The sequence below is a fragment of the Ischnura elegans genome, chromosome 7 (genome assembly GCF_921293095.1).
Source record: "Ischnura elegans chromosome 7, ioIscEleg1.1, whole genome shotgun sequence".
Lineage (NCBI taxonomy): Eukaryota > Metazoa > Arthropoda > Insecta > Odonata > Coenagrionidae > Ischnura > Ischnura elegans.
In genome coordinates, this window is record NC_060252.1 from 70,874,862 (window position 1) to 70,902,572 (window position 27,711).

Below are 27,711 nucleotides of genomic sequence, written 5' to 3' on the forward strand. Positions count from 1 at the left end.
GTCTGTGGAAAAGCCGCAAGCGCAAACCTCTGGGTATCCCTCAACCTCTACTTCCGATTACGGCCGCTAGGTAGCGTCTCTCTTGTATGGAATCTCGCATCATTGTCGCCCTTATTAATGGCCCGTTTTTCTCTTTTCTCTTCCCCCTTCTCTTCCCTTCCGCCTTAAAAACGCGCAGGGACCTCCGCCACGCCCACCGCAACGGAGTGCACCCGGAGGGCCGGGAGTCTGCCGAGGAGGAGACGGCGTCCTCGTCGGTGTCCAAGGCGTCGTCGGCCGGACCGCCTTCCTCCTCCCCGGAAGACTCCTCCTCCCCCTCCGAGGGTCGCCGCGGGGGCGGAGGCCGGGGGCTGCGCGGCGGGAGGCGGCGGAAGGACAAGGGGAGGAGGAGGCGGGGCGGGGAGGGGGAGGATGGCGGGGGCGGCAAGAGGAAGGGCCCCGACCGGAAGAAGTGCCGCTGCAAGAGGAGGCGGAGAAAGGTGCATGATCCGGCTAAGGAGACGGCCGGCGTCTGCCCCGAGGGGTGGTGTCGGCGCGGGGGCAAGCGGCGGGCGGGTCGCAGGCGGTCCACGACCACGCCCACCCCCGCGATAGAGTCACGTGCATTTTAAAAATCTCGACGCTCTCCGACGAGACAAGCAATCAATGCAAATATCTGCGATTCAGATCACTGTTGAACGCCTCCTTTTTTATACGAATATTTCTCTATTGACCTTGATTGATTTTTTTTAACTTGAATAAAATGTAGTAAGTCTCGACGTCGTGGGTTCGCGCTGATGGACAGATATGATAATCGATGCGACGTGAAACAGAATCAGATTTTCGTGACTATTTTCATGCAATGTTTTTACCAAAAATGTTGATTTTCTCTATAAGTATATCACCAAATTTTAATATTGAAAAAAATAATAAAAAGTTAACGGTTGTACAGGTTAAAGTTATGAGTAATCCTAGTCTCCACTCTTGAATTCATACAGTATAAGTGGCGGATCCAAAGAGGGGCTGGGAAGGCAGTAGCTCCCTCCTGGGGTATCCAATTTACACTAGATAAAAAGTTAATTTTGTAGAATTACTACAAATATTCCCAAATGTTTGTCCTAAAAACTGAATTCTTTGGAAGATTAGCAATGAAACGACGTTAAAGTGTCGTTACAAGCCTCGAAATTCTCAAAATTTTCGTAATTTCCCAGACCCTCACTACTGCTGAAAGGTTACCTGCCACGCCCCCCATCTTTTCCCTATCCTGTATTCGCCAATGTATAGTATGGATTGGCGTAACATCGCATCAGACGTGAATCGGAACGACGCGACGTAAATCGATGACTTACTATATTCTTTGCCAACGTTTCCCCTATGAACGCCAATGTTTTCCCTTAGGGTAAGAAATGTGATGAAAAAATGATACAATTTAGAGAAATATCTGTATCCATAACGTTGGCAAAGAAGGTAAACATTTTATTCAAGACCTCTTTTTGTTAATTCCTCCGGCTTAATATCACTCAGTGACAAACAAGAGGGGGAGTACTTCCTTACTTTATGAGGCCATTTATTTTCTGGTCCTTTTTAATTATTAGATGACGCAGCAAACTAGAAGGTATCTAAATTCTAATTTTTCATAGTCAATCATGGCAATCGACTCAAATTATGACCATAAATGCGGAAGAACATTTACTCCAGTTTTCATCTCGTAAAATAACACGCCAAGTCAATCTTATTTCAATCAAATTTAAAGCAAAAGTTACCATCTCTCAATTGAGAGGATATGGCTTTCTTTAAGCCCACTCTGAAGCCGTTTGCAAGAATCGGGTGGATTAACGTGAAGAAAAAGATTATATTCCAAAGTCGTTTCACTTTTTAATCGTAGATAATGAATTACAGTACCACCAGGGAAAAATTCATTAACCCTTCCTTTCTTAGCATCTTTACTATTAAATCAGTGGATATAAAACATTCTATAGTCATCCGGTATAGTGATATAAGATGGCATTGTGCTAAAATGGCCAAATTAAGTCGAGATATTCCTTATCTATGATGTGATAATGGAGTTGGTACTTTACCATCGGTATGAATTACCGAAATGCGTGTAACTAGGAAATTTAATTACGGAGATCTACGCAAAACTCCAAAACTCTGAAACTGTTATCATATGTGTGTTTCAGTAGCTTTTATGAAAGGAAATAATCAATAATATCCCGGCCAATACCACTTTATTACCCTAACTCATGAATTGCAGAGGAAAATCAGGGTATTACATATTAATTTCAACCATGCTCCCAGAGCCAATTCACAACCCCTGCGAAAACTATGCTTCAGAGAGGTCATCGTATAAAATAAACTTCCGCTCAAAGAGGTCACTATAAAAGGTTCTACTCTACCCTTCTCGCTTTATCCCATTCTGTGGGGCTCTTTTAATATTAGGAAAAGTGTAATTAGGTATAACGAACTACGTTCTTTTAATTTAAGCTACAAGTATTAGAATATTGTCATAAAAACGTTTTGTCCGATCCGGTCCCCCTCACATTCGCAAACCTCGCGTGACGACTTTGCAAGTCACACCAGGTGGTTACTTTCACTCGATTTTCATTATTTATTCTGGAAGGAGAACAGTTTCCCTCATTGCTGTCCCACCGTTTTCTTGCCAATGGCACGAGGGGAACTGCCTTTCATTTTGAGTATTGACAATCTCCACCTCCCCGTTCATAATTACAGCGAAGTGTAATACATTTCTTGACTGGCAAATATTGTCACCAAAATGCCGCACCTTTCACTGTATTCACCGAATCCTAGTATATCTTCTCATCCACGATAACCGTAATATTTCGAAATCAAAATTACAAGGGTTGCCGCACATCTGGAAACAATTAGGAAAAATAACAATTTTTGGCAGTTATATATTTTAAAATGGCCTGGGGAAAACCTGGAAGTGTTAGTTTTTTTTCATTTTGATTGTTTATATTTCTTTAGTTCTAGTGAGTAATACAATTATCAAAATATTATTTTATCAAAAACAATAATATTTCTTTCAGACGATTAAGGCGATTCCAATAATTAGTAATGAACCAAAATGATCAAATTGGCTTATCCCCTAATTCAGGCTTTTTGCAAGTACAGTAGTTAAGATTCTTCGGTGATATAACTTAAATCTTAGAAAACGCGGAAAGTATAGGAAATTCTAACATTGAGTCTGTAGCAATCCTGATTCTCAAAATACTCGTTTTGCTATTTGAAAGTTGAAATGCTTTTTAAATGAAAACCTACGGTTTTGAAAGCGTAGCGTGTTCCTTGGCCTTCATTTCGACGGTGCGTACAAACCGTTGTTTCTACGTTTGTGAGGGACGAGTTTGGTAGCAATAGCAATCCCCATGGCAAGTGTCTCCCCAATTTTACCGCCGCCAATATCAACTCGTCGTCAGGTGGGATTATTCCTGAATCCTCACCAATTCAACCAATCAGCATCTCATTACAGGGTCGTGGTCATTGCGCACTAGATGCAATGGGAGAAAGATATTCGGCCAAGTTGATTTAATCGCTTTGCTTGCCGTTTTGTGCCGTCGAGGCTCGATACGCTTATTAAAAATAGGATTAGTATATGCTAAGCTTTGACACATATTTTCGCGCCCGTTTTTCTCTTTAATGTCGCTCATAAATTTCCGCACGAATGACTGGTAGTTAAAAAGTTTCCGGGTGATGATATTGCCCTATTGATTCCCACACGATATTTTGAAAAACCCTTGTGCTCCTGTGGAGTTCGGGTGAACAATTATAATGTTCATGAGATTCAGTATGTTTAGGAATGCGATTGAGTCTTCGGAATGTTCGTGAGTATTTTATTTCCTTAAAACCAAAACGCACGCGTTACGCTAACTGCAACTGCCTTCTGTGCACTTTTAATATTTACAACTTTGCCTTTTGACGTCTTGTCAGATTCTGAATAGTTTTAAAACCATACTTCGGAGAAAAAATAAAAGATACAGGATTTTAGGAATACATTAGATAGTAAAATAAATATTCGAAATTTGTATCGGCTTATAATTGCAAAAAGAAAAGCTTTGTACCTCAAAACATGATTCAATCTGTCACATTTGATTTTGTTAAACCTGCATGCAGTCTCTTTGATAATAACTGCCACCTAGGGCTAAATCGCTGATCTTAATAACCTTGCAACTAACGAATGATAAATATTTGTTCGAAGATATTAAGAGAGCCTTTCAATATATGAAAATGCTATAAGCATTAATGGGTGAAATGTGAAATCGGGTGAATGTATGTAACATCTAACTGTTAGAACAATATGTCTGAACGAATGCTTTCAAAAACGTTACGTTTTATGGCGATATTCAGCTACTCTTGCACAAACCACTTTTTGATCTAAATTAATTGCCGTAATTTTTTTTATTACCGATGGAATAAATAAAAAAATACGAGTTAAAGTAAAAAATTCTTTGCTTCATTGAAATTGCAGATCCCAGAAAATAAGCAGCACTGAATGATTGAAAAGATTACTTCATCTTCTCAATATTTAATGTTTTTTGATCGATTAAATAAAATCGGGAAAATAAGATTGGGGTGATTGAAAAAAATATTAATATATAATTTCCATAATTTGACGTAATTAATTTGCTTGATCAAGGTTTTGAGAAGAAGGACGATCTTTTGAAGAATAATCGAGTTTATTGCAGGTTGTGCACGCAATCTTCGGCTAGTTCGACCGAGGTTAATCGCGAAAACTCAATGCTATTCAGAAACATAAACCTTGAAAAGACGACCAAGTCGTTTTCCTCCGTTTGAACCAGCCGAGTCTGGCTGAAACGTGTATTTCTCACGTTTTAGGTCCCCGCTTGACCTTCAGATTTGACCGCCATTAGCATAACCACAGCGTTTCCTTCTGAAATTAGAGAGTGGTTTCATAATGGCCTCCTAACGGCAGTTTTTTTTCGCCAATGATTCCATTCGTCACAGCGCATGGTGGTGATTAGTTCCATGTCTCACTGTTATCTTAACCTTCATCCATTTTTAAATCTAACGAATCGCAAACTATGAAAGACGTTAAAACCAAATTTAAAATTTCTGTGATAAAAATTGTCCACCCCTTCACCATAATACCTACTTATTAATCAGCATTCCCCTTCTCACCCAGTTTCATGCCAACTTTAGTCAATTCTTTGTTTGGTTGGTTTCTAGTTTCAATATTTAAGGGCATGGGGTCATTTCCCTGTTAATTCCCTTCTAGGAAATGAAGGAATAAAAATTGTTAAGGTTCACTATTATATAAATATGGGCACGACCCGGGTTTCGTAACGTAGTTACATCTTCAGGTGACTCGTATTACATGCATCTTATATTTATACATACATATTGAATACGACAGTAAGGGCATCAATCGGATGGGAGTGGATTGGTTGGGGTGAGGGTTAAGCAGGGAATGAAGGGGGAGGAGGAGCAGCCTTGGTTTGGGACGAGGGTTTTTCCTGTGTGGATAGGTATCTGACCAGCGAGGGGAGTGCGGGGTTACGGTAGGTGAGGAGACGAGGGCTAAGGAAGATAGCGGTGTTGGAGAATAAAGAGAGGATTAGCGGGGGTGCATTCGGGTCGTGCCCATATTAATATAACAGTGAACCTTACAAAGTTTTACTCATTTATTTCCAATACGGAGAGGTTTCACAAAGTCAAGCCTGGAGTTATTTAAATTCCCTTTTAGTATAGACCAATTTTCTCCACACCCACCATGCCTTGCACCTCCTCGTCCCTCTTAATCTTCGAGCGCTTCACTTCCTCCATGTCCACATCTCGATCGTCTCGTCTCCTCTCAGACTTTTCCTTCAATTTCCGCATCATATATCGCTATAATCCATATCAGACTATACACCAGCTTTTTCTTTGCACTCTTACATAACTATGTTTGCATTGGCTCTTTGCTATTCATGGACACTGGCTTTGCAAACGGAATTCTCTTCCTCATGTCCTTGCTGCTGCATCCGTTTTCCATTCATTACTGACCAAATAATTCCACGGGTTGATCTGCTCAAGTTTGTTTTTACTTTCTTTTTCTTGTCCCTCACATTCCGAGATCGCGATATTTTATAAAACCGCATTCGTTAAATCTTCTTGTAACTGAGCTTCGTACTGTATTCTTAGCGCCGTTTATCTAACGCATCATTCCTAGCTTGCAACCCTATCGCCGAATGAATTATCAATTGCTGGTGATCCACGACCCTCACTGATTTAAACATCGATGGGCTCGTTACTCAAGTATTCTTTTATTGGCGATTTAAACAGAGCTTTCAAAATTAGAACACCCGTATTATTCCTTTTTTTCGTTCCATCACCTACTTTTCGGGCTATTCGCGCCGAAGAATCAACGGCCTTAACCCTTTTGAAGATAAGTTGATGACATCACGAACTCCTGCCGGGAGGGTCACCGCCTCTATGTTATTCCTGCGCCTCGCGCATCGGTCTGACTTGGTTCGTTGTTGTTTGCACTGTTGTGGGCAATATCTTCCTTCAACGAGAGATTCTCCCTGAAAGAGTTAACGAAACGAAGTTTCTGCAGTTTTATTTTATTTTTAGTGTATGAGAGAGCGGCTGTATGAGTTTTTTTCGTTTTAACTCATCTTTCTCTTCCAACAACCGATTTTTCTAATGAATTGCGACCTCGGATTAAAAAGAACGACCTCATTCCCCACTTACTCTCCCGCCTCTAACTCATCCCACGCCTCCCTCGCTATTTCCGCTGCATACACGTTATACAGCAAATGGGATAGCGGACAGCCAACAAAAAGCATTAAAGAACAGAAATTAACCTCGGGCTATTCGCGGTATATTTTTTCCGAAACAAAGATACTGAAACTTTATTTGAAATTATACTTGAAATTTTATTTGAAATTACACTAGCCGGCCACCCGGCGTTGCTGGGGAAGGATAGTACCCAGAGATGTGGGAAAATTGGAACTTTGAACTCATGGTCATGGCAGGATTTTTATGTTTTCTCCTTGAGAGTGTCAAGAGGTGTACCTACCCGTGAGGATGTCCACCCGCAGAAGTCGTACGACGTGACGTAACAAACTGTAACTGTAATGAGAAAATGATGCTAAGGACGCAACCGAAAGTAGCACTATGACGTTTGGGAGTATGGGATGCACTTATATACCAACTTTGGTTGCAATCCGTGCAGCCGTATGGAACCGCATAGCCGACAGACAAACAGACATCATCTTTTATATCTATTCAGATTAAGTGGCTGGATGAGAATGGGCGTGGCTTTAATCCGTTGTCCTCTCTCTCTCCTCATTGTGTGGATCAGTGGCGCCACAACCGCGTAGCGAAATCCCGTCGAAAGTTTTCGGGGAATCCCTAAGGTTCGCGTTCGCGCCCCACCAAAAGAGCGGTATCACGAGGTCGATGATCCGATTACTCTCGCGCTTAATTCTCCACGCGCGAGGAGCCAGGGTGGAGCAAAAAAATAATCGGAGCGGTTCTTTTTTCACTGCAGACGAAAGAAAAGAAACGGAGGGATTGTTGGGCGGGTGAGAGATTCCGGTCCAGTCCCGGATCTTGACTGATCGTTTTTCGAGGCGACGACGTTGCCTTGATCGACGCGAAAAGGACTAATTCGTGAAGCCCAGCAGGAGAATGAAGCGTGGCAGTAGAGGCGATACGAATAACTGAAAACACTGGCCGTATTCAGGCAGTGTGAGCGCTTAGAGCGCCACCACAGCAACATACTAGGGAGTGAGAAGATAAGGGGAACAAGTGATTTTTTTTCTTTTCAAAACAGAGTTAGGTACAGAAATTGATGGAATAAATATTCAAAAACTTGGTTGTCAAGGTATACGAGTGAGTCTCTATCCTGTGTTGACATCGAGCGGAAAATCAAATGCACAACTGAATATCTAGTTGATCTAGTTTGTTTTCTTTACTGAACTTCTGTTCCTAACTTTATTTAGAAAAAAATCACCTGTACCACTTGGCGTCTCATCCCCTCAATTATGTGGTATCGTTTCCTCTTGAGTACGACCTCTAGCTAGCAGCTGAGTTTGAGTACTCACCAGGTAAGTCCCTCAAGGTGACACTTGGGAGACTTCCCTTCTCAGTCTTTTCTCAGTGGGCTCATCCTCAGTTACTTGCCTGGGTACTAGTGGCTGATTGTTGGGAGTCCAAATATTGGCTGATAGCTGTCCAATGGTGTAATGCTAGTCGATTCAAAACACCCTCCGTAGAGAAAAAACGACTTTTTCCGATGATGGAGGCTGAGAATATGCTACAGTCCGGCCGCCGAGAGTTGTCCGATGACAGGCAGAAGCTTAGGTTAGGGGTAGGAGGCAAGGTGTGCCGGGCAGGAAAGGGAAACGCCCACGTCACGTGTAAACAAAAGAGTTCCATGAAGAAAGGAGCCGGAAAGGACAACGAGTTTGAAGGAATCAAAGGAAGAATCCCTTCTTTTAGTGATTCGAAGAAAGGGCTTGTTTTGGTTGTAAAGGCTAATTTCGATGGTTCATATGGATATGACAATGTTGTATGACTAGGCGAGGGTGTGAGGTGAGGTTTGGGGACGATTTTTAAGCTATCTTGAGTGCAACATAAACACAGGGTTCCCACTCAACCGTGAAAACCTTAAAACCGTGAATAAGCCGTGAATTTCGTCTACCGTGAAATAAAAACTGGAAATAGCCGTGAAATTCGTCATAAAACCTTAAAAACCTGTCGAGGTTGATTGTAGATCTACGATTGACGGATGAAAAGAAAAATCAATTTTTCGATCATATTTCAAGGCCAGTCACTCGCAGACACTGTCCACGCATTTATCTGCCCGAAGCCCAAATATTGGTCCGTATGTCATGGCGACACACACACCTTAATGCTGTGATTGGAAGACCGTTAGCCAAGGCGATCATCATTAACCCTGGCGAGAAATCAGACACCTCTTCACTTCCCTGTCACCCTCCATTTGCCCACTCACAAACTTTAGTCGGCCCCAAATTTTGCTAATGATAGGCAACGTCATAAGAGATTGCACTTTCATTGCTGCGTTTGCACTCCCGGCGTTTATCGCCTTTGCTATATTTTTAGTTAACGTGCGGCCAGTGATTGTTATGTGATCAATATTTCTTCCTAAAATGGCTTATCAAAAGACCGTGGATTTGACGCAATTTTGACCGTGAAAACCTTGAAAAAAAAGTGAATTTTATAATTAAGTTAGAGTGGGAACCCTGCTACAGATTCTCCTAGTGTATCGACTGACAAGGAGTTCTTTGGTTTCCCAACGGGTAGATGTGACGTTTACCACTATTCGCACGTGCATAGAAAGATTAATTTCAATGGGATTTAATTGGCAATGAAGATTTCTTCGCATTTCCATATTCGTTCAGAATAATCCAACTTGTAAACTTTGGCGAGCTATCGAATTGGCCGCTGGTATGGGTAGAGCCGTTAGATATGCATCCGGGAGGGTGTGAATGGGTTGAGAAGAGATGGGAGCCCAAATGGGATCCCAAATCGAGGGAGAACCATTTTTTGCCCACGGAGAATTTTTCTTCCCTCCGCGCAGGCCTTTGAACTCGGTCCCTCCGCCTCCACGCCTTATGCCTCCTCAACCCTCTCCGCACGTGGCGAGAGAAGAAAGGCCGCGAGAGGAAAATAAGAAAGAGAAAAGCGCGTATCCTTTCCACCCTCTCGGGGCCCCCCACTGGAGAAAGGCTCAACGCGGACGGTATTTGGCCGGAGTGGACCACGTCCAGACAGCGTTTGCCCCGTCAAAACATTCAGAGCGCCCGGGCGCCCCTCCCCGCGTCCGTCTGCGACTTGTTATGGCCAAGTTGGCCGCGCGCGGGACCAGTCCCCCTTGTGATGGAGCCATTCTTCATCTTGGCACACAGATAAATGGGCAGGCGACGTGGAAGGTCGCGCTCTTTGATGCTTCGGAATTCAATTTTTGAAAGGTGGGTTCTGTCCCCTTCTGCGTGTGCAAAATATTTGGGCTTGCGAGTCGGAACTGTTCCCGAATTGAATTGCTCACCGATTTCCACATGATACATGTAAAGTTATACAAGAATGCGGCAGGTTGTTTATGATTGGTGGTTTATCCTCGATTTAAGCTTGCATTTCTCTCCATCTATGTATTCATCTCCCATCACTTATCATGATACAAATGCTCCATCCCTTTCCTTTTGAATAGTCTCTTTTTGGTTTTTATCCATTTTTCCATTTATTTAGTTAAACTAGTGTCTTCAATTAATGAGAAAATATTTATTAGATTTTTCTCTCTTTCTTATCCAATGTTTCTTCTCTGTTTCCAATTTTTTCCATCGATTCGTTTCTTCGTTCAGACTCCCTTTTCTGCAACTTATTCTCTACCAACCCACCAAGTCGCGATAGCCTAGTTTTATTCCAAACCATGCGTCTAAAATATTTGCCTCTTGGTTCGGGTAAAAGAAGGCAAAAAATTAAATTAGAATTAAATGTTGCCAGGGTTCATACTAAGCAAGAAAACAATTTTATCCTTTCGTAAATAAGACTTTTGCCGAGGATTAGTAGTAGAGTTTAAAAACGTACAACATATATTGGTACTCAAATATTTTTTCTTGCAGAATCAGCAGCCAGATCAAATGGTATATATCGGTCAATAATGATCATTTGGCCTGCGGCAAAATCAGAGAAGACGCTAGCTATTAATACTTCATTACTGGCTGACTGATTCGCTGGACAGATTTAGGTCGCTGTTTTGGGGAGGGAGGTCCATCATCGTCCAATGCGTCTTGGTGGTATGCAATATATCTAAGCATTAATGCTACAGAACTCTTATTCGCGCAGACAATTGAATTTTATATTCCTCAATTATTTTTAAACCCTCTTAAGTAAGATGGTCACAGAAAATTTTTCATTTGAGATCCCTCTAAATATTACCATCTTTTCAATTTTTCAGATATTACGAAGGGGAGGACGCAGGGCCCCCCCTTAATCTGCAACTGGATGTTTGCAAGCCTGGTGCCAGCACCAAGGAAAAGCATTATTCCTCCCTGGGGCGTTCTCCCTGAATTCTCTCCTCAATTCATCATAATTAGAGCTACCTGCACTCCCGCTGCGATCGGTTCGAATGTCGACCTTGAAGAGTGGTGTGAATAGCCGGGCAGGGTATCATAAACACGGCCGCAGATTCGACCAGACGGGGTCTTCCCTTCCATCGAGCAGATCTTCACCCTTCCTCATATTTCCCATAAAATGCTAAGTCACGTAGCCAAAGGGAGTTGGAAAGGTTTTTGCCCCGCTTTGGATTCTTGATGGCCTCCCGAATTTTTGCTAGCAGTTTATCGCGAGCGAGAGACTGCAAATCGGCGGAGTTCGGTCAAGCCGCACCTCCTCTCTGGCCGCATGAAACGAATGCCGATCGTATGGCTGGATACGAGCCTGGGAAATTCAGTTTATTTTTTAAAGGAGGGAAATTCTTTGTATATTTATCACCTTCTGCATGGATATATATTGCGGGATACATTCATTCAATATTTAATGTTGCTATTTGATTTTATAACTCACCAGGAAGAGTGAATTTGTTTATATCACCGCACCTCCGTGCCGCTGTATTCTAGCGATGATCCTGACTTCCAAGGTTTCGAAATGCGCTTTTGGTAAATTTTTAATCATATTTTGCCGTGTAAAAGTGAACGACTTTAAAGAAAATATTTCATTATTTCTTCAGTGGTTCTTCAATATTTATTGTTGCATTTTGATTTGATAATTTACAAGGACGAGTTTAGGGCACTTCGAAATGAACTTGAGGTATTTGTCGCAAGAAATTAACGGTGATATTTAGTATAGGAGTGATATCTATCAGACACATATATGGTTTTCACCTCACAGATTGTGGAATGGTATGTATTTCCCTCAATGTTCCCTAAATGGTATTTTCATGATCTTGGAAGCTTGAAACCTCGGTTGTCATCAACATCACAAGAATCCAGAGCCACGAGGGGGCGGAAATTCAAACAAATTTATGAGTTCCAATTAAAAAGAAAGCATTTAGCAGCAATATTGGGAGTCCTAACTTTCTCCTAAAAATCTGAGGGCGTCATTAACTGGATGCATTTCATATCCAGAAATTTTGGGGTTCTTGTCCAGGGGCGGATCCAGGATTTTTTCTGGGGGGGGCACAAGCAAGGCCGTCCAGGATTTTGTTCTGGGGGGGGGGGGCACAAGGATACCTCGTGATACAAAACGAACACAATGATAATGGGACCGTATTAAAAATCTTGCATTTTTTAAGGGTCTGGGGGGGGGGCAAGTGCCCCCGTACCCCCCCTCCCCCCCAGACCCTAGATCCGCCTATGTTCTTGTCCATAGCCGATTTATGTGGAATCTTCGCAAATCCAAACTCATCCATTTTCAGTACAAGAGGACTTATTGCGATTCATTCTCCTCGTTTGAAGAGGTCCTCCATTGCCAGTAAGAGATCCAGCCAACGTTTTGCACTTGAGCAAGTTCGAAGGTCGAGTAAATGATTGGAGCAGGGCACGAGCCATGCCAGATTCCTCATTGCATCGCGCGCAAGCTTAACGACGTATTTCACATCAAGAAATCTTAACGAGCAGGCTTTTTTCCTTGGTTGCCAAATCAAACATGGCCACATATAGTCCATGGCGTAGATGTCGGAGGAACTCTTAAAAAAATATTGAATTTAACACGTTCATCTTTAGATCATTGTCTTAATACTATGAATATAATGGCTATATATTTTGGATTAGTCAGGAAACAAGGGATTTCATATTAATGACAAACCACGAAAAACTCTTCACAGAAAAGGTTACATAAAATAACATTGAGAAACACCATTCCATAGCCTGTGTGTCAATTAAAAATTTCTGCGTTAGAAAAGGTTTAGTGTCTTTGGAATTGAATTGCACTGCATACATTGTTCTCCAGAGGAACGTTATTTCAATGAGAGGGGATGGATTCAATAAAACAGAGGGCCAATAAGAATAATTTAATGAAAGGTATGATGGCTTTAATGTACGATTACTAGAAGAAAGGGACAATGAAAATGGAACATGTACCCGCTTTCAAGAATGGAAAATGTCACTTCGGAAGTGGCATAAAGTGTTGAGAACTACCAAATATGAACTGAAAATATTTGTTACACCATATGGAGATTGCTTGGCTGAAGATCGTTCCTTTTCGATTATTTTGAACTTTTTTCCTACCGTGAAATTTTCCCCTAATCTTTGTCGGTCTATTTATGTTTCTTGATTGTCACCGTGAATTCAAACGAGTGCAATTATTCCAATCAAAGGAAAACATTTCGCAGCAAATTAACGAAAAAGCTGGTCTTCATTAATTTTAATTTCTTCCTTCACTTAGAAAAGCTTTTCAAAAGTATTTCTGTAGGATATCCTATATCACCCTGAAATCTCTAACGAATTGTTTCATCGGGAAAATGACGAAGCAAATGATATATTCCTCTTCTAGTGTAATGATTTCTATACATCAAGCCAATGTGAACAAATGTTGCTGAATAATGAAATGAAAAACTAGCGGGATAAGCAAGAAGGAATTCCATATAAACAAGGCATAAATTGAGGAATAAAATGTGAATCGTTAACTCGGCAGGATAACTAAGTTTTGGCTTTTCAGCTGAATTCAACTGCCCTTCGAACAGTTGCCGGTTGCTAAGCGATAAATTACTCGACAGGGCTAGGCATTATGGATATGTGTAACTATATCAACAATCTATTTCTTTTGACTCTCCGGGATTCGTATCAGAATCTATCTATCGTTAACATGTTTTTTTTTAACTAATGACAAGGATGATTGGGAATTTGGAGATCCTAGTTCGTATACTTATCTAATCAAATAATTAGTTTAACAGAGAATCGCAATTGAAGTGTGCATAAATTAGCACGTTTTCAAGCACTTTCCTGGAAGGTGCTCTAACGAGGTCCATCGCGACATCCATTCATTTTTATCGGGGTAGGTACTTAAATCATAACACACCTTATTTCAGTTTATATCGAATTCCTATACATACATTTACAGTTGTAATCTATCTTCTCTTCTAGTAAACAAACATCCCATAGTAGGCCATAGAAAAATTTCCTTTTTCCAGATAAAATTTCCACAAAGGACACCCAATTTTTAACGACATTCGAATTAGATCAGTCATGGGATTACATTTTGAAATTTCCATCACAAATTCATTTGCTTCGTATCTCCTCCTGTAGGGTTCCACCAAGAAACGAAGTAAATTTCGTTTCCATGAAGATATTCACGAATATGGTGTTCCAGTTCTTCTATTTACGATATCATAAAAATTCACTGCTATTACATATTTTCCGGAAACAGCATTCGAACTAAATCATTTATCCAAGGCCTCATGCGGTATGGGTGATGGTATTCTAAGCACGGTGAAAGCATTGATCACTACAATAATAGGAATATAGTTTATATAGTAGAATATAGACAAAAAACTGGTAAAGACTTCATTATACAAAGAGTTTAACGACAAAAATAAAACTTAGTCACGTCACAATACCACTAATAGAATCATTGATAAATGAATAATTACAAATCTCTGTATAGAGATTCACTTTAAGTACAGAACTCATAGCGTTGGATGGCACGTGGTCCCCTTCGGGGGCATCCATTAAATACGTGAGATGATTTTGGCTATTTGTGCCCCCCCCCCCTTTAGTGAGATATCGTGAGATTTGGCTCGACCCCCTCCCTCTAATCTCACGTGAGATTGTACAAAACGCGTATTTTCAGTATAAACACGTTGATCTAAACGTCAATGCGTTGTATTTATTAAAAAAATAATTTGTTTAATTATTTTCATTTAAGATTAGTTAAGGCTGGTATTTTAAATTATCGAGATCGCTATTTTACACTGTTTCTTGCGGAAAAAATACGTGGTACTTGCCAGGACCTCCCCTATCCTCCACGTGAGATTGGGTGAGAATCTGCTAATCCCCTCCCAACCCCTGAACGCCTCACGTAATTAATTGATGTCCCCTTTCGTTTCGCACATGCCGACGCCGGGTTTTTCTTCACCTTTCCTTCCCTAATGGCGCAAATGACATCATCCATCGGCCGCCTCCTCCTATTACCATGTCATATCATGAGTTTGGTAAAATTGATTAGAACAACGTATAAGATCGTATCAGGCTTGATTTTGTTGAAGTTTGCTATATCCATGATAAAAAAACAAATGGTAGTTTCCACACTATTTAATTTAGCACACAACGACCGACTATGGTTTTAACACTTTGAAACATGACAAACACACCTTGAAAATGACACAAAGTGTTGAAACCATGGCCGTTCGTTTAGTCTTAAATTAAATGGTGTGGAAATTACCATTTTTGTTCATATCATGATTAGAATAACATGAGAAGCGACGGGGCACAAGTAACGGTCATGCAGCGCTCGACCGAGCGAGAAAAAGCTTAAATGCATCCAGCTTATCCAGTCGATTCGACCAAGTGGTCCATTTTAATGGGTCACACAGCCACCTCTCTCAATTGTTCGCGCAACGGGAGGTCATCGCATTGTTGTTGAGTCCCATGGAGAGTCTGTAGAGTGACTGATAAAGCGAGTCGCGGGCGCGGGGCGTGTTGTGTCTGGGAATTGAATCGCTGCTGGCTCGGCGGTTCGCGAGGAGGGGGTCGCGACGGGTCGAGTGTACAGGTCGGCGGAATTAAAACTCTCTCTCTCTCTGCACTCCTTCCGCCAGCGAAAACCTTCTTCCAACTGGGTGGACACAAAATTATCTCAATTTCGAGCAGTCGGTCGGTCGGAGGGAAGAGTAGACTAAACAAGTGACAGAAGCATCGTAGTGTATGATCTGATATCCGCAGGGGAATCCAAAACAATTAATCTTGTGAGTTACGAAGATTCAGGCGATGCGATTGGAATTCAAGCATGATATGATACGGGTTAACACTTTGAAACCCGTGGTATTTTCATGTGCGGGCAACGAGAAACCGAGGGCTTTTGTTGTTTTTTTAATAAAAATAACATTTCACAATCAGGAAAAGTACATTTAGAAGCCGTTAACCCATTCGCTTACAAAGACGGCGATTCGCCGGTCTCAAATATTACTCTATTTCCCACCTTTTTTGTGCATGAATGTTAAATGTATTCATCGATTATGTTCCCTATTGCTTTTATGTTCCCCTAATACATGTTTCTATGCTGTTATTATATCCCAGTTCATATTTCATTCATGTGAGGGCTCGGGACCCTGTCATAAAAGATACATCCGAGGTATTCTAGGGCTTAGGCGTCAAAACGTTAAGTTCAATTTTGCTGGTATGTGATGAAATTCAAGAATATTCGATTACCACCCAAGTTGCAATACTTTACCCGTCATATTCGGGTAAAAAACTTACTCTAGTGCGGGCTCAAGTGCATTGTGTATCCTATTGACAGCTTCATTTAAACAGTATACGTAAGTGCGCGATCGCGCGCAAACATCACATCAAAATCAATATATCACTTCAAGATTAATCTATCGCAGCTTTAAGATTACTGTTATTTTGTAAGATAACCGAGGGCGTTGTTAAAATCCCGGGTAATAATCAACTATGAAATATCTTACTCACTGAGGTGTACCAGACCCACGACATCAAGGTATACTCGATATCTCTATCTTGATTTAGAGAAATTTCTTGGTGAAATAATCAGGGGTTTAACTTCAAATAAATAATTATTCATTTACGCTATTTTTAACTTGTATCCAGTCTTGACACTTTGCAACTAAGAGTGCTCGGGGGAAAATTTTTAAAAATTACAAACCTCGAAATCTGAATTCCCATTACTCATTCTTCCACACATCTAACTTATCACAATACAAGCCAAAAAAATTAAGATCCTGTTTCCAGCAGCATATTATTTCGTAAAAATGAGAATCATGAAAATTTTTCTCATAATTATTTCTGTGACTACACTTCAAACTAACATTGTCTCACTTCGTCAACACGGCGAAAATTGGTTTATAAGTTATTTAATTTTTGATTCTTCCACCTCAATAACTTCAAACAACATTCACGAATCAGAAAAGAATTGGCATTTTCCGCAACCAGATGTCCATATATTCCGGTGATATGAGAATAACGGCGTCCCCGTGTCAGTAAAATGTTACCTTTACCATCATAGAGATAGCATTTTCCTAACTCCCCTTACGGATCGGTGCTTTTTACTCATTACGCAACCATAAACTGTGGATGGGGGTATCGGCGGGGTCATCAAAGAAGGGTTGATTCACTCATTCTCATCGAGTGTGACCCCTTTTTCCAACTAATTGATACATTCGCTAACCTCCCCCTCCCGATAATCTCTGCACATTTTGCATAGCGTCGTCAGCCACGCTCAAAACACACGCCTCACCCCCTCCCCATTCCACACACGCTCGGAGACTCCTCTTGGGCAATCGCAGACTCCGGCGCGTGCACGATATCAATAGAGTGCCATCCCCCCTCCACTCCTCACCCGTCCGTCATCAGGTCACCGCGACCGCCCCTCGCGATGAGCGCCCAAGTTGCCAGCGCTGTCTCGAGGAGACAGACCCAATTAAAACAGCTTATCATCATTATTATTAAAGGTATTCTACCAGTTAAGGAAGGCCTGCACTAGTGTTGCCAACCCTTCCGTGTTTTCTGTGAGCTCCGGTCATCATCATCATAATCACTGGTCAACAATCCTAAGATTGATTTGACGCAGCTCTCCCCTCAACTCTCCCATCAGCTATATGTTTAATTTATACATGCATAATAGCTATAAAACTATGGATTTAAAATGATATTTTAAGAGATTTTTTTCTCAAAGTTTAGATTTTTTCCAAAACTATAAAAAAAGTTACACGATAATGTTGTATACAAAATCATCATCTTCATCTCTGTTTAACAATCCTGAGATTGGTTTGGCGCAGCTCTCAGCTAATCTTTTCACAACTACGTATTTCTCCTCTTTCTCATCCTTCTCTACCTGTTCCATATATTTTGTTCGAGGTCTTCCTTTTCCGTTCTTGCCATCCACTTGTCCCTCGACGATGTCTTCATGAGGCCGTCACGTCTCAAGATTTGGCCTATAAGGTTGTTCCGTCTTATTATTGAGGTTAAGAGCTGCGGTATCCCTAAAGTAACATCTTTAGTTTACCAATGAAATTCCAATTTGTCCATCTTCTGGTTACTACCGCGTCGGTTACTACATGACAACAACAGTTTCTCTGGGATTACTACCAGCGTCTTCAGGTCGAAGAAACTGTTGTCGTCACATAGCAACCGATGCGGTAGTAATCAGATGATGGAGAAATTGGAATATCAACAACGCCGAAACCTTTTGTATTTTTACCAATGGAATAATCACCTTTCATGCTATCGATTAAAACTTTTTGTAAGCAATTATGTACTTAGTTGCCTCGAATTGGATACAGAATGCCCTTCACAGCTTTAAAAATACTTCTTTGAAAGTTGTGAACGGAAGTCATATGTACGTCATTAATTTTGGATAGGTTTTCTTCATTCAGGACTACTGTGCCCCGTCGTCAGTTATGCACCCAAAGCTCCAATCTCGCTATTTTGAAGAGATGTAGCAAAAAGAAGTTCATAATTTACTTGCAGAATTTTTCGACGCCATTTCGACATAATAAAATTAGACAAAATTACACTTGATATTCGTTCATCGACGATGAGTCCTTAATTGAAACAATCGTGTCATTAGTCAATCGCCTCTTCATACCAACAAATGAGTTATCTTCTCTACCCCATTTTTGGGATTTTAAAATTTATTTTGAGGTCTTTCTCTCGAAAGTAATTTATCAATTTGAATGCTAATTATTATTCCCTCACATTCCACGCAAGAGTCGTCCCCAACAGTCACCCTACCTTCAGATGAAGTCTTTCTGTGCCGTTCTTTTTCCGACCTATTACCCATCAAACTTTAATCTCGCATAGTCATTGGCACACATTGCTTGATATGATAGCGTTTCCACTTGTTCCTCGGGTGAGCAAAAACGGTTTTGAGTGCTTTAAGAATATCTCATCTCTTTCTGGAGCAGATGGTCGTTAAGTTTCCAGTTGGATATGGCAGCGCTGGACTTCCTTGCTCTTAGTGTTTCTATCGTATTGAATTTGCTTCATGAAGTAATACCGAATATTTCTCTTAATTTGGAGTTGGGGTTTATCAATATGAAATTATTAAGGCAAAGTGGGCGACATGCAATCCATTTCACTGTGATGGATGAACATAGCATCGATAATAGCGTTTGCATGTTATAAAAGGCAGTTGGGATCGTTGTCCCACAGAATTCCTAATTCGATGGATTTTTCTAAGAACATATTCTAATATTACGGTAAACACATGTTTTTGATTACTCACTATGACTTGATCAAATTTTCGCTAGGTAACATAAGAAATGATGTTTCTTCGGGATAGAATATCCATTCATTTGATGCATCATTCATAGCACTGCAATCCACTCTTCCTCATTATTAACTCTGTCGATCCATTTTATCTTCATCATTCGTAGATAGCACCACATTTCGAATCATTCCAATCTTGACTTCTCTGCTGCTATCAACGTCCAAGCCTCGCCTTTGTAGAGGAACAAGCTCCATGTATAGCATCTGATTAATTGTTTCCTAACTTTCATGCTTGTATTTTCAGCTTTAAGTAGATTCTTCTTTTGTAGAAATCTCACCTCGCCTCTAATGCTCTGCTTGGGATTTATTTCCGATAACTTCCAAAAACGACTACTTGCGATTTATTTGAACCGTCTATTTTTAAAAACTTCTTTTGCAAAGTATGCAGTGCGTTGAATATTCTCACGACACTTACATATCAAACGTAAAGTTTCTTAGTATTAATGAATTCCTAGATTTTGGTAGAACAGGACTAATTCCGATACTAGCATATATAATAACGACATTTCAGTTTTTTATATCTTACCTATTGCAAGAGATAGCTGAAAATACCAACAATGAAAGCATTCGTTAGAGAGCTCGCAATATAGTGCACAAGCTTATGATAAATTAGTTTCTACCTATCAAGGTAAACAATTTATACGCAAATGACAGACTGCATGCAGGTAAAAAAGAGTTCATATACTCTCCACTTCTAAGCAATGAAATACCTAATTAAAAACTATGTTAGAAAATCTTTTGGTTATTTGTACATGAAGTTTAAAGAAGAGGCTGAGTTGGAATTAAACCTTGAAAATAAACCATGTAGCTTTTCTCTGATAAAAATATATTTCTTTCTTAACTATTCAGCATCTAATGAAAGCGCATTTATTCTTGGATATAGGAAAATCTTCACAAACTACGCTGCTGCCGCAATGTATTATGGGTTATTATCAGTATTTGTTAATAATAAAATGTTTTTCCACCCGCCGTTCGTTTACCATGACATCCCCATTAGAGGAAATCAATATGTTCACACAATCAAATAAGTATTATCAAGAAACCCCTCAAACCACACATGGACCCCTATTTTTCATGCAAGACAATTGATTCTCATATTAATGTCTGTTAGACTGTCAAAGACGCGTAAAAAAATTTTAACTGCAAGATAGCTAAGAAACTTTGTTTCTCAACACAATTTGGCCTCCAGCGATTATCCTTTATCAGTCAGTATACATTGTGTGGGAGCCTATTTTTCGGGGGATTTGAGAGTCAAATCAAGAAAAAAAATTTGGGCTTCTATTTGATCATATTTTGGGGCGTCCTAGACAAATTCTTTGATTTGATATCTGATCAAGAGACAGTATTTGACCTCTAGCAATATTATCCTTTATCAGCCAATATATATTGTGCTTGGGTGCCTATTATACGGGCGACCCGAGAGTCAAATTCTAGGGACAAAGTTTTTTAATTCACACCAATATACGTGCAATGCTATCCCCATGTATGTCGATGAAGAAAGACACATTTTCGTGGAGAAAGGAGACATTTTATAAATGTGATATCAAAAATTCGGAGAAATTGACGTGTTTACTCCCCTTGAAACGGCTGGGGTCGTTGCAACTACATTTGTATCTTGTTTTCTCTTACATTGGGAGTCTCACGTTGCAAAATGCATGGACCGAGCTTTGGTGTGATTGGGAAAATTTTAAATCATGATCGAAATTGAAGAGTAACAAAAAGACCCTCTTTAAGGGATGATCTATGTATTACGTATTAATTATATTTATTTAATAAGTGCCTAAATAGTTCCAAAGAGGAACTGAATTAATGTGATTGAAAAAATGTTGAGGTGTGTCGTATTTAACTCGATTTAACTTTGCTTATAACTAAAATATTATAGATGGCAAAGAAGCAGCCCAGTATTTTCACATGCAATATAAATTGTGCCATTTTTTCCTATTTTTACGTGATTTATGAGAGAAAAGTGGAATATTATAACTTTTTTTGTGATTATATTAAAATCTGTATTATGATGGAAAATAAATGAAAACCAGTTAGCATTGTTTTTTTATTATTATTTTACAAATTCTTGATTGGAAACCTGATATTTAATCTATTACACCACTATCTTGGGCATAATGCAATTTTAACTCATACTTATTTGTAGTATTCAGGCATTTGTATGGAAATATCCTAAAATATACCTTTATTATTAAGTTAAATGCAAACCAGAGGTACTCCACCGTTGATTTAACTTAATCGGGTTAAGGCTTCTATCAAAAGATTATAAAAATGAAAAAGAGGGAAAATTATTTTGATCAATGTAAATGTTATTTTTCAATGCATTATTTCGTCTTCGTCGTTGCGAAAAATTGTAAGTAAACTCAAAACTCCAAAAGCATTCAACCTATCAGGTAATTAGCCCTTAAATTGTAATGTAAATTCAATTTTTTACCTTTCTAACCAATACTTATATAGTACTTGGCTGGAAAACAGGAAAATCCTCTCCAAAAAGATATTAATTTTTATTAAATTTCATCCTAAAACATCGCCTCACTCACAAAAGCTAGTATCGCCCACAGAGTGGCAATTGCTCTGCCAATTAGAAATCCGCTATATTCATGATATATTTAAAATATAAATACGATACAGAAACTTCTATATTGCCAGAGAACCATTAATGAGTTTAAAGGTAAAATGATAAAATAATATTTCTTTTCCCTAACATCGTCGAGAATGACAATGAATTGAATCTTAAGCAAAGAATTATTCATTAATGGAAGACAGAGGCTATGGAAAACAGCGTTTGGAAGCCTTCAAACTTTGACTTTGTACACAAACAGAGGATAAATGCATGTAGTAAGATGAAGAATCACCGCGAAGTAAAGACGATATGCTCAAGTGATGAATCTTTAACCTTGAATTTCACCGTCACCGCTTATTGGCCGTCTTTGCGGTAGTGCTGGCTCTACGACAAGTTTTTAGTCGTTGAGAAAATGGGTGTAAAGAGAACGTGAACTGTTTTAAGCTGATTCCAAAACCAAAGTATAAGAAATAAGTGCAGCCAAGGTTGCTTCACACTCTCTCTGTGGAGGTCTCATCGGAAAAGCAGGGAAATCTCTAGTTAAAGTCGAAAGATTTAATGCAAACAGTTTCACGCGTTAAGGTCATAATGAGTGGATCACATTTTCTTACTTCTAAATCAGAAATCATCAAGGTATAAAACAAAAAAATATAGAATAAATATGAATGAAACAACATGTAGCGCAAGCACTTACAATAAGACAAGCCTTCAAAAATATTGCATTTCTCTTTTTCGCTCCTTCAACGTGATTATCTCCTTCTTCGTTAATGGTGAATCACATATTTTCAATCACCTTACAATTATAAAATGTTTTGCTACCTACTGTCTCATTTTTCATACTTGATATTTGATGATTGAAGTTAATTAACTAATGAAACCCAAGAAGTTGGTAGAGTAAATATCAGTGATCTGAGGCCTTCCTAAAGGAGTAGCCGTTGAAATTAAAAGCTGAATAACTGCATTCTAAGAACACCGTAAATATATTCGTACCAGTATTGTCATATTAGGCATTCCAGTTCTATGAGTTTATTGATTCCCTTAAATGAAAACCAGTTAGAATATTTTTTTATTATTATTTCAAAAAGTTATTTTCATCAAAGGCAGAAATATTTCAGAAGCAGGCAGTAGCCATAGATGATGCCATCTAGGACTAAGCGCCCGTACACATATGTCCTGTTCCCATTTATATTGTGTGCGACTTAACATTAAGTTCGTTAGCGCATGATCATTAAAAAAAAAAAAGTTTTTGTCAATGCACTCGTACTTCAATAATATTTCACAATTATCTAGATAAATAAATCTCAAAGTCTATGGCGGACATTGACCTCCCGAAATAAATTTATGGCTATGTGCATGTTCCGAAGAGTATAGACGAATTAGGGCATGCGTTTGTGGCCGGTACACATAAATAATATGCTTTGATTATTTTTTGAGTCAAAATATAGAATATTTCGCTAATTGTCAGTGGTTGATGCATAGGTTGTCCTTCGTTGAAATTTCGTCATGACACGTCATGCTAGACAAAAACTTTTGGGCCATGTCGCCGCGTCAATTTCCGAGTGGTCCAAACGTTTCCCGGCCCATCCTGGTCGCTCTCCCTAGAAAATTGACGCGGCGACAAAGCCCAAAATTTTTCAACTAACACAGCATGTCTTCATTGTCAACATTGCAGGAAATTAAATTATTATTAAGAACGACTAACCATTAAAATTGCCAAGGATTGATCAATTTAACTTTGATTGCTTTCATTGGCAAACTGAGTGCACATCTGCGCGCAACAGTTCCTAACGGCGGCCGCCCATTTATCCTTCGCAGACCGACGCCGAAGCAACCAAGAGACAACTGAGCCATGGGTCCTTCCAGATCGGCACCATCTCCCCGTCGTACCGTGGCACCCCGGTCATCCTCCCGAGGGGTAAGGTGCCTCCCGTCCTCTCCTAGCGGCAGACCAACCAACACCTTCCGGACCAGCCGCACTACACATCGCGGGACCAAAAACAAAGGAATGACGAATGCTGATGATGCACGCGAACGAGACCAGTCATGAGATAGCCGGAAGTGGGCAGGAAGACGCGAATATCCACTGTTCCGCAGGGGCTTATCGCGGTCGCCTAACGCCTAGTCTCGGGGAATTCCTGCGGTGGGACAGGACGTTTTTCGCCGTGGACTAATGAGTCATCCCTAAACATCATCCCTCTTTGCCAAGCTGATCTCGCAGTTCTGAAATGAACGTCTAACGCGTTGATAGGTGTGGCTGTGCGTAGCGAACCGATTGAGTTCCGATGCATTGGCATGCCACTCCGATTTCCAGGAGCTGTGACTCAAGCCGGAGGGGTCAATCGCGGTCTTTTAACGTGTTTTAGGGAGATGATGGCCGAGGGGTCGTCGTTCTGTTTCAATGGGCCCAAAAGAGCATTTAATGAAAGATGTCACAACATACACGAAATGGCTGTGCGGAACTATCAGACTTGACATCACCAGAAGCTTTGGTAAGATAATTTATGGCATTATTTTAAAGGCAAATTCGAATTTTCACGCGGAAAAATTACAACGATAGCTAAGGCCAATATACATTAATCACGAGGCATAAGTATTTTATTTTTCTTCTCCCATTCACGATACATCAATAATTTATTAAAACGGAGATTAGCAGGATATCCCAACAAATTTTGCCAACAACTAATTATTATGGCATGTCAAATAAGGGACGACCCTAAAGCTAAACGAAGCGACACGGGTGACAAATGGCTTGACAGAAAAGATGTATAAATACAAAAGAAAAAAGTGTTTTTCTAAGCTAAGCTTACTTTTCCCAGTAAGCACTCTGACGATTAATAATTATGTTAAATCAGTGTATTTCGGCAAAGTTTCAATAGTCTATTTTTATCGAACATGCAATATGTATTTCACAGTGAAAATGTGAATTGCTTCAAATTTTAAATTAGACAAAATATGGGTAAGGTCCCTAAGTTATTCATAATGCTTAGTGCCAGGAGCTGAGATATTTTGTAGAGAATATATTCGAACTACCATGGGCCTTTTCGGTAAGCATTTTTATCCTGTCCACGTCAAAATAGTAAAAATGTCCTTTTATCCTCACTTGTGATTGTTTTATCCTTCAATTCTATTTTTTAATTTTCCTCGTGTCGTGAATGGTAATTAATTTTTCCCCGCAGTCCAAAATTATACTTTTAACGTTTGTTAAGTCTGCTGACGACGTTTCACTTTGATCTTATGAACGTGACCGCCATGAAATACGTGGCATGTCGATGCATTGACACAGCCCTTCCTCCAACCTTGAGGTGAATCCCAAAATTACATGTTCTCTTGGTGATAAAGAAGTCATCGTTTCCCAGGAAAATTTCCATAGTGTAACTGAGCAGATATAAGATAATGTGTTGGCTTTACTTCCACCCTACCTTTTCGGATTATCGACCCAAAATGGACATAATAAACTCAAGGAAGGAAATCACATCTCTCAGTGCATTGAATTGTGCCGTCAACTTCGGAGCTGTCGAGTTCGCGTTTTGTCCGATTGAAGAGTGAACTAAAGTGGTGGAAACTAACTCCAGCTTTTGAGTCACGAGCCAACCACCGTGCGATGATAGTGGATATTTTCAACGAGTGGTCCCCTGCGTGCTTATTATTTTTTTAATGTTGTTTCGTATGGTCACCATTAGTCTTTCGCAAGAGAGGAGTGTGTTTCATGTTTTCAAGAGTGAAAAATCAGATGGATGAGTTCGAAAAATGTCTTCGTGATGATTCCTTTAACCGATCCAGAGATAATATATGCCAAAAGTGTTTCGGAACGCCTAATGTGAGAATAGAGTCACATGGTATGACGAGGGGTTAATGGATGTTTTTGACTGAATACACGATTAAGACCATCACGCATTTTTATTGGTCAGAAAAATGTGCGATTGGTGGCAGAAAGTTGATAAAATGACCACGAGTCCTTCCAGATATATTTGGGAAATTCTTTCAGAATTCTTCCTCCCCGCCAGCCCCGCTAGTTGATTCACTACGTTTACCGGAAACTCCAGGTTCATTGGTGCTGCGAAATTTTTGCACTTATTCTTCACAACTTGAAATTCAAAGTAGGACAAAAAAGAAAAATCGCATTGCATTTCATACAAAACTTTGCTTTTGTTAGTTCTCAATGCAATATACAATCCATTTTGACCTCTATCTCATTTAAAAATAAACCATTAACCTTAGTTTTACCTTGTGGCTCTTTTCACTTAAAGCATGTCTTACTGAAATGTATTTATGCTGGTTTCTAACAATCAAATACATAGACAGATTTCCTGCATCCATAGAGTTGCTAACGGATTTGCACCTCTTCTACAAGACGTGAAATCATTTGTGAAACTTTCCCAATTGATAACGATTTCCAGTGACAACATCAATCGATAATCTTTCAAGTAATGATTGAACTTGCCAAAGATGTTCGTCGATATTTCAAAATAATTTTATTAACACCCATGTAAGCGTTTGTGATATGCTTTTTGAATGTTATTTTATTTTTTGAGATGTTCCTCAACTGTAAGCACACCGTCCTAAGTGCTCCCCGAAGAAACGCCTTCTCAAAGGAAAGTGCACAGACATGATGGTTTCAGTTAGAGCGTTTCTTCCGCAGTATTATAGGAAGTCCATTTTTAGGGCCGTGATTTGATGATGGTGATATAGTCAGATTTAAAATGAAAACTTTAACATTGTGCTATAAGACACCGCAGACCCATAATTTTTCATTGTATAATCACAAATTTGTGAACCAAAAAGTGATTTAGAAGATGGAAAATTGCTAAAATTCTGTGTTTCTGTGATTGTGCCGTTCATTGTATTTTGATGTTAGCCTCCATTTTCCACTTTGTGTTTTTTCCCTTGTCAGGAAAGAATCAAGACTGCGGGCAATAGTGTTGAATTTTCCATTAAGCATGATATTAGTACATAAGGTAGTGTAAGAGCAAATCGGAGGATGGTCCCGCCAGTGGGGGGAATTCAAACGCACCATTCTTCGGCATCCTCCTTCGTGTACTCTAAATCGAGATAACAGCGTGGAAGGAAGAAACGAGAAGTAATACCCTTCGTAATAAAATTTTCTGAAGATATAATAAATTGGATAGTGTGCCAAAATTTGTCCCTGTTTTTCAGTATAACGGATGATTTTTACAGCAATTTTTTTCGATGTGCAACGAAGAAAACTGCCAAAACCTTTTGAGCTGGAATTAATGTCTATTTATGATTGTCTTCTGTTTTACCCTATTTATGGTCTGAATCTCTGAGTAAGGGTAAGAGAGAAAAATGTTTGTCTTCTGCACACGAGGAAAACATTGAAAACCCGAAACTACTCGACGTACTCCTTCCCCTACACCTTTTCATTCTGTAATAAGGATAGCTTTCCATTGCAAGAATTTTTCAATCAATTTTAGAGGCGAGTTGGTTAATTTCGAGTGAAAGCTTTACAAACGTTTTAATTTCGAACACGCGTTGGAGCATCAGTCCATGGATAAAGCGATTTTTGTTTACATTTTTATCCTTTTTGCAGTGTTGCTCCTGTATTTTACTAATTAACGATATTTCAAGATTTGCCTCAGCTTTTGATTAACTCGCAAAAAATTCAAACGCTCTTGTTTAAACTTACTCTGAGTACCGGATGGTCACAAGGATGCACAAGGTGGCTTACCTTATCTAGTTGTATCATGCAATGGTGGCTGTAATATGTCTAACTTAACGTATGCC

General features: G+C 39.7%; 1 long non-coding RNA gene across 1 annotated transcript; it reads left to right on the top strand.

Annotated features, from left to right (window-relative positions):
• Nucleotides 1-399: 399 nt before the first annotated feature.
• On the top strand, nt 400-27,082 carry LOC124163083. The gene is made up of 2 exons (XR_006865715.1): nt 400-479; nt 23,785-27,082. It is a non-coding gene; the product is annotated as an uncharacterized LOC124163083 (long non-coding RNA).
• Nucleotides 27,083-27,711: the final 629 nt, after the last annotated feature.